The following is a 12,479-nucleotide window of genomic DNA, read 5'->3' as shown; positions in this document are numbered from 1 at the left end:
CTCATGATGCTTGGGCTCCTCTCCGCTGTGCATTTCTCATTAAGTGATGGGAACATGCAAAATCTTCTGGACCCTCTTGCAGAACATCTTGAATGTCCTCTTTTGCTCCCTTCTTCCAGGCAAGGTATTGTGTTTCTACCTTACTTAGGCCATTGCTCATCCCAAATTTCTAGAATCTTCTTCACAGCATTTTGGAATCATCCTGTGGGGTCTTTGACAAAGATTTAAATTCTGTGTTGCAAGAGAGTGCTCTCATCTCATTAAATTCTCCCTTAAACAGTATATATGTACCTTCCTCTCTTAATCCAACATACCCCAGACACAGTGCTGTATATGTTTACTAGTTCCTGTAGCTCAAAGAAATGTTCCTAATTATTGACCTGGTGCCCAGGAGGCAAGGGGAAAATCAGTGGGAAGTTTACATAGTGTAGCAGGGAAAGGCTGTCTTTAAGCAAGGGAGGAACCCTGACCCTTAACATGGAAGTCCTGACCCTTAACATGGAGCTCCAGAAGGTGGTTCATGCTTCCTTGTGTCCAGGGAAGTGTAAGGATTTAAAATTCTCAATTTCATCAACCCCAACCCATAGACAAGTGCCCCATTCTTTCCTAATCAGGGTTCTGTTTAGCATAGCAGACATGTGTAAGTTGAGAATTTAACTGTCTCCTGAATTCTGTTACTTTTTATGATAAAATTCTGAGCCCAAACCTCAGCTTTCTCTGCCCATCTGGCACTGGGTATGAGAGCTTTTTTATATACTGTAAAGGAGGCACTGTTGTATTCACACTTAGCTCTTAATTAATGACTTACCACTCCATGCCTTTCACTTGATTTCTCCATCACTTACCCCTATAGCTATCCAATTTCTTTGCCGATAAAATACTATTTTGCTCATAAACCTTGAGTGCCTCATGCCTTCCCCACTAGTTGCTTTTTCCCCCTACTGGTACACTGCAGATGAAATTTTAATAATTATACTGTTACCTGTGCTGGAGATTACCCATGCACCACTACCTAGTGCTGAGGTTAGCAGTAGATTAGCTTCAGCCAGCCAACAGGTGATCCAGCTTAGTGTCAAAATCACATTTTAGCATCTGTTTTCATTGACTACTGCTGGTACAAACTCATAAGGGTTAATTTACATGGAAAGTAAACTCAGAGACAGAGATTTACATACAGGAAATTCATTAGAAAGTGTTCTCAGGATTTACACCTGTGAAGAAAGAGAAGCAAGCAAGACTGAGAAGAGGAGGAGTTTGGTTGAAACTATAGCAATTGCCTCAGCATCTCCATGGGGTGACAGGAAGCTAGGAAGGTCCTTAGAGTCTCATGCTGGGGAATGAACTGGGCTTTCATATCCCTGCATTACCCAGCATTCACCACAACTGAAAACAGCAGCTGATTAGGGAAGAGGACAAAATTTTCATACCAAAATCTTTTTATCTCCCTTTAGGACAAGCACTCTAAATCGTCACACTAAATTTTTAGACGAACATCTCTAAATTTTTTAATATCTAAAACTGTATATTTATTTCTATAAAGTTAAATGCAATACTGACTTAAGGGGAAAGACACCATTGTAAATATTCATTAAAAATAAACATGTATATAGCTAAAATTTCTACAGATCATATATCTAGAAGAAAATATTTCAATGTTTTCTAGTCTTTAACCCAGATTGCTTATAATATTTTTCTTCATAAAAATACAGAAATTAACTTCAGTATCCAATTCTGTTATAAATTACACTTATATAATTATAAATTATCAATAAAAACTACATGGTAAGAATATGAAAAATTAGAGATTTGGAATAGCTCATTAACCACAATTTGTTATTTGGGGAATTATATGAGAGAAAGTATTAACTCAAAAAGAACATAATTGAAAAAAAAAAGGTATATTTACAATGTCTTACATTTATAATGAATATAGGTAATTCTATATTATAAAATTTTTAAAAAATTGTCCTAAGTAAAAGATTTTCCTATAGATAATTTTAGAAATAATATTAAAAAGTTGCTCTAGAAGCTACTGATCTGCTTTAATTTATAGTAACATACTATGCTCAAAATAGAAGAAATTGAGTTTCAGACACAAGGATATTCCATGATACCAAAACGTACTTCTAGAGATAAATTTAAGACAAAATGTTATCCATTCATTTTTGTTTTTAATAACAGCCCATTATATGTTAAATATTTTAGGGGTCATGATTAAGTCAGGATGATTAAAATTTTAAAAATTAATATTTGAAGACTAATCACATTAAATCAAATAAAACAGAATACTTTCTGAAGTAAACCTGATTATACCTGTGGGGCTGTGGGAGATTTCAAATCCCTAAGAATAGTTAATTATAGTTACTACTAATGAAGTATTTTAGATTAGTCTGTATAAAAGGAGGATACAGATAATACCTCTTATGATTTGATCACGGCAGTACCTGTCAAAATACCTTGAGCTCAACATTTCTATTAACGCTAACTGCAAATCTGCTGTGACTTGTCTTGACTGTAACAACTGAGAAATTTTCTTTCTTAGGAGGCTCCATCACATTACTTGCCCTTCACTTGCTGGAAATACACCAGTTATAAGTTTTTAAAATATTCTATATTATTTAGAATAGTTTCTTACTCTGCCACAGTAAGTTGTTTTCATTTTGTCAAAGCAATATTTCATGTGATTTAAAAATTAAAGGGCAAAATACCTGTTCTGAATAGAATGGTCTTCAGTCATACGTCACTGTATAAGAGAATTCAATTTAACCACACAAGCTTAAAACTACTGTCATTTTCACATTATATCATGTCAACTTAAAGTTACCAGACATGCTGGCATTTACCAACACACTAAATTTTAAATGTTATCTCTTGCGGGAACTCACTTTGCTTCAAACTGATATTCCATTCTAGAATTTTTTAAAATAGAGGTCATCAACTTGATCCAAAGTATACTCATATTATTTTTGTTAAGATAGTTACCAAATTGAAATTGAAATATTTGTTTTTGAGTTTGAGGAATTCTGAAGCAATCTGTTGTCCCCTATACATCATCAATTTTGAAAGTGTTACACGAAGTAAAAGATAGAAATAAAACTGCTAAAAAGGTGATATTTGGAAAGATGTCTTTTATCCCACTTCAAAAAAGATAGTCACAAAGATGGTTTCTTGACTCTTTGAAAGTCCCTGTAAAAATCAAAGCAAAGAAGGTTCTGCATTTATCCTAACCATACAAAAAAGAGAAAGAGAACAACCAGTTTCAAAAAGCTTGGAAGGTACACCAAAAACTCCCCGGAGCCTCACTGGGTTCAGCTTGAGGAAACAGGTGGCCAGGTTGGCTTATGTTGAGGAAAAAAACTGTAAAAATACTTACCTTAAAGAAATGATTCACTTTCAGAATGATTTTGAAGGCACAGATATAAAGCCCTTGAGAGGGGAAAGTTAAAACCACCACCACCACCACCAAAGGAGTAAGTAGTTATCCAGCATAAATAAGAATGAGCTGTTTTCATACAATAGAAGTTTTGTAATTTTGTTCTCATCAACCATGTTAGTTATAAATCTGTTTACTACAAGTTCTGTGTACTTTCCCTGGTAGTAGTGGCAACAAAAATGGTAGCAGTAACAGTTTCTTTTAGCATATGCTACTGACCAGGAAACCATTCATCTTTTCAACGATTCATTAATTTTGGTGATATCATCTATATTTTAGAGATAAAGAGGTTTTATGCTTAAATAGATCATCACTTGGTCAAGGGTCAAATTCAAGAAGGGCTTAAGGCCAATTAGAACCTAGACTTGGATACAAAGTCCATGCCTATCCATTTGGTCTCCTCCTTACAAAGTGTTCTCAGTGAGCTTCAGCTTTTACTTAATAATGCAGTCTTTACTGTGAAAATACCTACAGTATTAATTACTCCTGTAATCATATTGAAGGTTAAGTTTATCTCCCTACTAAATGGTCCAAGATTTATTCTTTGAATTCTTATGATTTCCTGCATGCAGCGTGGCTTTTAAAGGCTTTGAAATGTACTGTAAAAGGTAAACTTGGTTATATCAATTTAACCTGGTGTTTTCCAAACCAAATATATATATAAAATACATATATATATAATTAATATACAGAATTACAGAATCTACGTTTTTGCTTAGTTCTTTACTCTCATCTTTGTCTCTTCTGTGAAAACATTCAACTACACATCAAGAGATTTTTTTCCTCATATATTGGCATCACCTATCGCTTAATTCTAAAGCCAAAGGAAGACTCAATATTCAAAGTTTGAGCTTAAGATTATGAGTTATAGTTAGTAAAAAGGCATATTATCATAACAATACATTTTAATTTTATGACTTCCAGTTATATCTGGAGAAGGAGGAGGAAAAAACAGATGCTAAAACTGTTTTAAAGAAAATTACTTTGCAGTTCTCTGGAAACCATAGCTTACAAATTTATTTTGCCTCCAAGACAATTTATGTGACAGATTATCTCTTCTGGGTGGCCATAGAGGCAAAAATAGATTTATTCCACCTGTTAATTACCCTCAGAGCCTCTAAACAGAATTCTGTTTTTTCATTTGTGATCTCCTTAGGCTTTACTTGATTTGCTAACACCCTATATGAACAAGATAATCTAATCAAACAAACAGGATTATAAAGTTACAAAATATAAAATGGAAGGAAACTTACGGACTATTTCATTGAACCTTACAGATTCTTAATGAGTGAATGTGTGTGTATAAAGCTCAGTGAGTTAAACTGGCCATTTAGTCTCCTTAGATTGGACACCCAGCGTCCTGGACACTTGTGCTAAGTCAACATCACTACTGGGAAACACTGAGGCGAACTGGCAAAGTCAAATATAAATCTATTTGAAAAACACATTTTGTTTAAATTTTCCTTGCAAATTTATGAGCATAAAATCAAATGGTATACTAGAAATGAAACTTTCAGAAGTATAAACTATTATATATAGGTTAATTATTCACATTATAAACATTTTATTTTCTGAACTAAAATGGCCTAGTGTAATTGCTGTGGCATATTTAAATTTTTCCAGACTGTCTTTTAATAAGCTGATCAGTGACATTCCATTTAGTAAATCTGGGCGGGTAGATGGTATGATGCAGGGATGTATGTACTATGACAGGCCTTTTTCAACAAGCTCCATCTATGCTACAGGGTAAAATAAAAGTGTCATCTGCTTTTTTATATTTTGTATCACTTCTCTGTTTTGCATCATGTAGAATTTGAGATTTTCACTTTGCATTTGAGGAAATACTTGTCACATTTTTATCTTCTTCTTATATAGCTTTCATGCTAATAAAAGGATTGGCTTTCCTTATCTAGTAAAATATTTTCATGCATAAACTACAGTAACGTGGTTGCCAACTTGGTTTAATGGTTCACATTAAGAATAATCATTTCTTTATGTTCATAGAAATGCTGTCCATAAGCCAGAACATTGCACCTTCTGCCATCAGTATACTGGGTAAACTGAAAGGTCAGAGCCTGGAATAAATTTCAACTCCTGATCAAACAATGAAGAATAAAGAAGGATTAATGTAATAAATTGATTCATTGTTGACAGAATGTTTTTAAGCCCTTTTGAGAGAGACCCTGTCTGCTCTCTTCAAATGTCAAATCAACTAGCCAGCTTCTTGACAATTAAAGGGTACTGCTTACAAAATTGTTAAGAAGGCTATTTGTTTATGGAGCCCTCATGCTTCTTTCAGTCTTCCCCTTCACTCTTCTCGCCCTGCTCCATCACAAGCCTACATGATGCTATATTCCAGCCATCATAATCTAAATGACACAAAGGCCAGGCATTTCATAAAGAACTCAAGAGGACAGGCTCTGATTGTGTATGTGTGTGTGATGAATGAGTATTATAAATTCTTGAGTGCATTTGTGCATATGCTTTTGAAGCAGGGACTCATTCCTCAAGTACTCCTAATTGTTGCCATAACTAATTGTAGGCTCTAGAAATAACATAGAGATTAAATTTTATTTGAAATCCCTTAATTTCTAAATGTCAGTTTCTGTTACGGGCTAAATTGTGTCTCCTTCAGCATCCGCCTCTCCAATTTGTATGTTGAAGTTTTAACCCCCAGTAACTTAGAATGTGACTATATTTTGAGACTGGACTTTTAAAGAGGTAAATAAGGTAGAATGAGGTCATATGGATAATTCCTAATCCGATATGACTGGTGTCCACATAAGAATTGGAGACTAGGACACAGACAATTCACAGACCAAGGGGTGACTATATGAAGACACAGAAAAAGGTCAGCCATCTGCAAGCCAGGGAGAGAGGCCTTAGAAGAAACAAAACCTGCCAATACCTTGATCTCGGATTTGTAGCTTCCAGAACTGTAAGAAAATGAATTTCTATTGTTTAAGCTGCCCAAGCTGTCGTATTTTGTTTTGGCAGCCCTAGCAAACTAATGCAGTCTTTTTCAAAATGTTTTCCTGGTCAAATAAAACATGTCAAAGTGTCACATTTTGCCCAAAGTCTGCTGAAGTTTACCTCTGATTTAATTACTCATTGAGTCATAGTTTACTAAACTAGCTCTGTAACTTGATGTTAAAGCTGCATGCTTTGGCCAATTAGCTCATTATCTCGTTTTAATTAAATGTTTTATTTTAACATAATTGTAGATTCAGCTGCAGATGTCGGAAATAATACAGAGAAATCCTGTCTAGTTTCCTCCAGTGATAACAATAAATGTCACAACAGGATATTGACATTAATATACTCAATATACAGAACACTCTGTTCACCACACTTCCATCCATCATGTTGCCCTTTTACAGCACACCCACTTCCCTCCCACCTTCATTCCCTTCTTAAACACTGAAACCACTAATGTGTTCTGCATTTCTATAATGTTCTCATTTACAGAATGATAGATCAGTGGAATCATACTATGTAACTTTGGGGGATTGGCTTTCACTCAGTATAATTTCCTGGATGATTCATCAAGGTTTTTATGTATAGTGTATTCCTTTATATTGCTGAGTAGTATTTCATGTTATGTATTTTAATTTAACCATTCAGTTTTTGAAGAACTAGTTTATTTCCAGCTTTTATTATGAGTAGAGTTTCTATAAACATTCATATAGATTTTTATGTGACTGTGTCTTCATTTCTCTGCAATAAATGCCAAGGGATGCGATTACTGGGTTGTATATTAGTAACTTATGTAGATATTCAATCTGCCAAACTCTTTTCCCAGAGTGGCTATGCCATTTTATATTCCTGTCAACAATGTGTAAGTGATCTGATTTCTCTACATCCTTGCCAGCATTTTGGTTTTGTCACTATTTTCTGTTCTAGCCATTCTGATAACGTGTGTGGTGGTATCACATTATGGATTGATTCTGCACTTCCCTTTTGTCTAATGATACTGAAGTCTTTTCATGAACTTATTTTCCATCTGTCCATATTCTTTGGTGAAATGTCTTTTCGTATCTTTTGCCTATTTTCCAATTGGGCTGTTTGCTGTTTTTACTACTGAGTTTCCAGAGTTCTTCATATATCATAGATATTAGTCCTTTGTCAGATACGTAGTTTGCAAACATTTTCTCCCACTCTGTAGCTCAGCTTTTCATCTTCTTAAAAAGGTCTTTCATAGAGCAAAAGTTTTTGTTTTTAATTTTTTAAAGTCCAATATATCAATTCTTTTCTTTTTATGTATTGTGCTTTTGATATTAAGTCTAGGAGCTCTTTGCCTAGTCCTTGATCCCAAAGAGTTTCTATGTTTTTTGTCGAAAGTTTTATAGTTTCACATTTTACAGTTAAGTCCTTGATCCATTTTGAGTTAGTTTTTGTTAAAGGTGTAAGATTTAAGTTGAGGTTTATTTGTTTTATTTTATTTATTTATTGCTTGTAGAAGGCAACTGCTTTAGGCGCCATATGGTAAAAAGGCTATCTTTCCTTCATTTGCTCTTGCAACTTTGTCAAAAATTAGTTGGGCATACTTGATGGGCCCAATTCTGAGTTCTCTATTCTGTTTCATTGATCTATCTGTTTATTCTTCTGTCAGTCTGACAAAATCTTGAATTCTGCACTATACAATAAATACTGAAACTCAGTGCTGAAGGCAGATATCCTTACCTTTTTCGTGGTTATAGGAAGAAAACATTCAGTCTTTCATTATGAAGTATGTTAGCTGGAGGTTTTTGTAGATACTATTCCACTATGAAATAGGCTAGAAAAGAGAGAATGAGAGATGGCAGTGGGGAATGACAGATTCACCAGCAAACCCACTTTCCTAGAAGTAGAGGATTTTAATAAATACAGAATATAAATCAGGAAATAGCCACTTCCTTCGTATATAAATCATTATGGAAATAACTATGTTAAAGTAGTTTTATAAATGAGGGAATTGTATTATTTTACCCATACATTAATACATTTTATTATATAGATTTCCTATTATGTATTTTTTTACTTTTATCAATTCAACTGAAAAATTGCAAAATTCACTACATTTAAAATCTGTTGCTTCCTTTGTTTTATATCTAATTATTTTAAGCTAACCAACACTTTACATTATCTATTATGTCTTTTTAACTGGAAATCAATTCTCAAATAGTTCTAAATGCCTTCCTATAACCGTTTTAAAGTAGGTAGAGAGGTATGGCCAAGATGTCACCCTCTTCCATGTCTGCACCACAGGAGCTGCATCAACAGACCCCCTTCTGAGAATAAGAAGACCCTGAGTGCACCTCATCCAATGAACAAACCAAAATTACAGCTACTCATAAAGAAACTACTTATGAGGACAATCTGAAGACTGGCAGAAGGGCTTTCCACAACTAAAGATAAAGAGAAGAAACCACAACAAGACGAGTAGAAGGGGCAGAATTATCAAAACACCTGGGTAGGCAACCTACAAACAGGAGGATAATCACAACTGCAGAGGTTTTTCCCAAAGAATGAAGGGTCCAAGCCTCACACTGGGCTTCCCAGCCAAGGGCTTCTGCACTGGGAAGATGACCCCTCAGAATACCCTCGTTCTGAAGGCCAACAGAGCATTCACGTGGGAGAGCTAGAGGGCTGAAGGAAACACAGACCTCATTCTTAAAGGGTGCTCGCAAAATCTCACACACTCTGACTCCCCAAACAGAGAAGCAGTAATTTGGAAGGAGCCTGATCAGACCCACGTTCTGATTCTGGAGAGCCTCCGAGAGAGGAAACAAGCAACTGGAACTTCCACTGAAGACACAGACACTGGCAGCAGCCATTTTGGGGAGCTCATTCTACCTTCAATACACTGGTGGTGGCAAGTGCCATTTTGCATCCTCCATCCAGCCATTTAGTGTGGGAGACTTACCTGACCACCAACAGGCTGGTACCAGCACCAGGTCTCCCTGGCCCTGTAGCCAGTGTTCTGGGACCCAGCTCCACCCACCAGCAGGAGAGTACCAACCTTGGGCCCCTCAGCCAGCTGCCTCTAGATGAGGCCCCTCTCACCAGCAGGTTCACACCAGCCTGGGCCCCTCGAAGCCCCACAACTGTTTGCCCCAGGACCCAGCCCTGTCATAACAGAAGGGTTCATGCAGCCCATGTAGGAATCACCCACTGATCATATAGCTCTGGTGACCAGCATGCTGCTGGGCCCCAGTCCATCTCCTACATAAGGCTACTTTTTCTAGATTGGAAAATGTAACCAATTTACCTAATACATAAAAACAAAAACAGAGAGTCAGGCAAAATGAGATGACAGAGGAATATGTTTCAAATGAGGGAATGAGATAAAACCCCAGAAGAATTAATTAAAGTGGAGATAAGCAATTACAAGCAATCTACTCAATAGATCAAGGCAAAGATCATAAAGATGTTCAGTGAGCTTGGGAGAATGAATGAACACAGTGAGAAGTTAAACAAAGAGTTAGAAAATATAAAAAAGAACCAAAAAGAAATAAATATAATAACTAAAATTAAAAATACACTAACTAGAAGGAATCAAAAATAGATTAGATGATACAGAGAAACAGAACAATGAACGGATGGCAGAGTAGTGGAAATCAAGCTAAACAGAAAAAATAATTTTAAAAAGAATAGATTTAGGTCATCTTTTATGACTATAATACCTTGAGGCTAGAGCTACAAGAAATAAACCACAAAAAACACAAACACATGGAAGCAAAACAATATGCTACTAAATGATGAATATGTATGTCCTTGAAAAAAATAAAGGGAGAACTAAAAAAAATACCTAGAGACAAATGAAAACAAAAGCATAATAATCCAAAATGTAACAGCAAAATCAGTCCTAAGAGGGAAGTTTATAGTGATAGAAGCTTACCTCTGGAAACAAGAAAGGTATCAAAATTATCTAAGCTTACACCTGAAGGAACTGGAAGAAAAAAGAGTCCCCATTAGTGGATGAATGGACAAAGAATATGTGGTAAATAAATACAATGAGTTATTATTCAGCTATAAAAAAGCATGAATCTTGTCATTTGTGGCAACATGGATAGACCTAGAGAGTATTATGCTAAGTGAAATGAGGCAGAAAAAGACAAATACCTTAAGATATCACTCATATGTGGAATCTAAAAAACAAATAAACATAACAAAATAGAAACAAACTCATAGATACAGAGAATAAACAGGTGTTTGCTAGAGGGAGGGAGGTGGGGGGATGATTGAAATAGTTGAGGGACATTAAAGAAGTACAAACTTCCAGTATGAGACATGGGGATGAAATGTACAGCATGGGGAATATAGTCAGGAATAATGTAGTATCTTTGTATGGTGACAAAAATAGTCAAAAGGTACAAACTTCTAGTTATAGGTAAGTACAAGGGATGTAATTTACAATATGATTAATAAAATTAACACTGCTGTATGTTATATATGAAAACTGTTAAGAGAATAAATCCGAGTTCTCATTACAAGGAAAAATATTTTTTCTTTATTTATGTCTGTATAAAATGACTGATGTTCACTTAACTTACTGTGGTAATCCTTTCATATAATACATAAGTCAAATCATTATGCTGTATACCTTAAACTTATTCAGTGCTATATGTCAATTAAATCTCAATAAACTGGAAGAAAATGAAAGTATAAAATATTTGAAGAATCCAAAATATGTAAACACTATCGTGGCATGACAGTCCTATTAATACATTAGTTAATACATACTTTCTATGCCTAAATTCTCTGAGCAGAGATCTCAGTAAAAGGGAAAATATGAGGTCCATACTTAGTAAAAGGGAAAATACAAGTCAAACTTAATAATGAATATAAAGCTGTCAAATTCTTTGACACAGATTACTTTTATAACATAATAAAATCCTTCAAGAACTTTATATATCAGATGATGATGTGAATCCTCTTCCTTGAGTTCTTTGAATATTATTTTATATAACCTCTAAGTCAATGCTGAACAATAATTTAAGCATCCCATCTACTTCCTGACTAACTTAAAATATTTTACAATGTCAACATCTCGTATAATATTTGGTATTTTCAATTAAACAGTTTTATTATGTGAAACTTTTTCCATTTCACTTGAAATTTTACAGGTAATGACTATAGATCTTTATAAAATATTTCTAATATCTATTATTATAATAATATTTTACATTGTTATTTATGATGTAATTGTTAATGTTGATTAATTTGTTTAATGTTGCATCACTGGAATAAACCAAATTTGGTCATAAATTAGAGTAAATTAAGTTATTACCTAGTACTCTTAGTTTTTTAGTAGCTAATATTTTATTTAGAATTTTTGTGTCTGTACTTAAGTTTATAACTCCTTTCCTAGTAATACATTTATCAATATTGGATAGTCAATTAATTCTGGCTATAGTCTCATTTATATAGCATCAAAACTATGTGTTTTTAGAGAATCTTGTAACATAAGTCTATCTTACTTTCATTTTTTTTAAAACCCTGCACAAGGATACAGAAGATAAAATTATGATAGAAAGTGATCACAGTCATGAAAGATAGAGCTCAAGTGTTTCAAGTAACAGAAAAGGGTAATACTTAGTTTTAACAATGCATGGATCATTCTCATCATGTACATTTGATCCTAAATAAACACTGAGTGCTAATCATTTCTGAGGAAGGGGGTCAGGAAATGAAATAATGACGTGTGAGCACAAGGGGAGATTGTCCTTGGCCTACTTTAAGTTTGAAGTTTATCTGCAGTGTTACTGTATCCCTCTGCCAAATTTCTGTACTCTAATGTACATTCTGATATTAATTACTCAGGGTCAAAACTCACCTAGTTAGAAATAAAGGAAATAGCCAGTCAGCATCTAAATATATCATTCTTGCATGATTTGCTTAAGCCAAAGAGAGACCAAGAGTATTTAATGCCAACTGGAAATGTGCCATGAAGATTCTCAAGTGTTCTAAATCCCAGTGTTAATTAAATTTTAAGTAAGGAAATTGCATTAACTGTTTTAGATTATAAGGCACTGTTCAGTCTAACCTAAGGCAGTAATTTTTT

General features: G+C 34.4%; 1 long non-coding RNA gene across 3 annotated transcripts in view; it reads left to right on the top strand.

Moving 5' to 3' along the window:
- LOC116667153 overlaps nt 1-10,455 on the top strand; it is a 47,861-nt gene extending 37,406 nt beyond the window's left edge. For 2 of the 3 annotated variants that reach the window (XR_004323933.1, XR_004323934.1), the window contains one exon: nt 8,681-10,455. This is a non-coding gene — a long non-coding RNA (uncharacterized LOC116667153). Of the gene's footprint in view, nt 1-5,437; nt 5,847-8,680 lie in introns of those variants that run through there. The other variant, XR_004323935.1, reaches the window with a different exon arrangement.
- Nucleotides 10,456-12,479: the final 2,024 nt, after the last annotated feature.

The sequence above is a fragment of the Camelus ferus genome, chromosome 11, assembly GCF_009834535.1.
Source record: "Camelus ferus isolate YT-003-E chromosome 11, BCGSAC_Cfer_1.0, whole genome shotgun sequence".
In the NCBI taxonomy this organism is placed as follows: domain Eukaryota; kingdom Metazoa; phylum Chordata; class Mammalia; order Artiodactyla; family Camelidae; genus Camelus; species Camelus ferus.
Note: the sequence above shows the minus strand (reverse complement) of the source record. Positions and strands in the feature narration are given on the sequence as shown.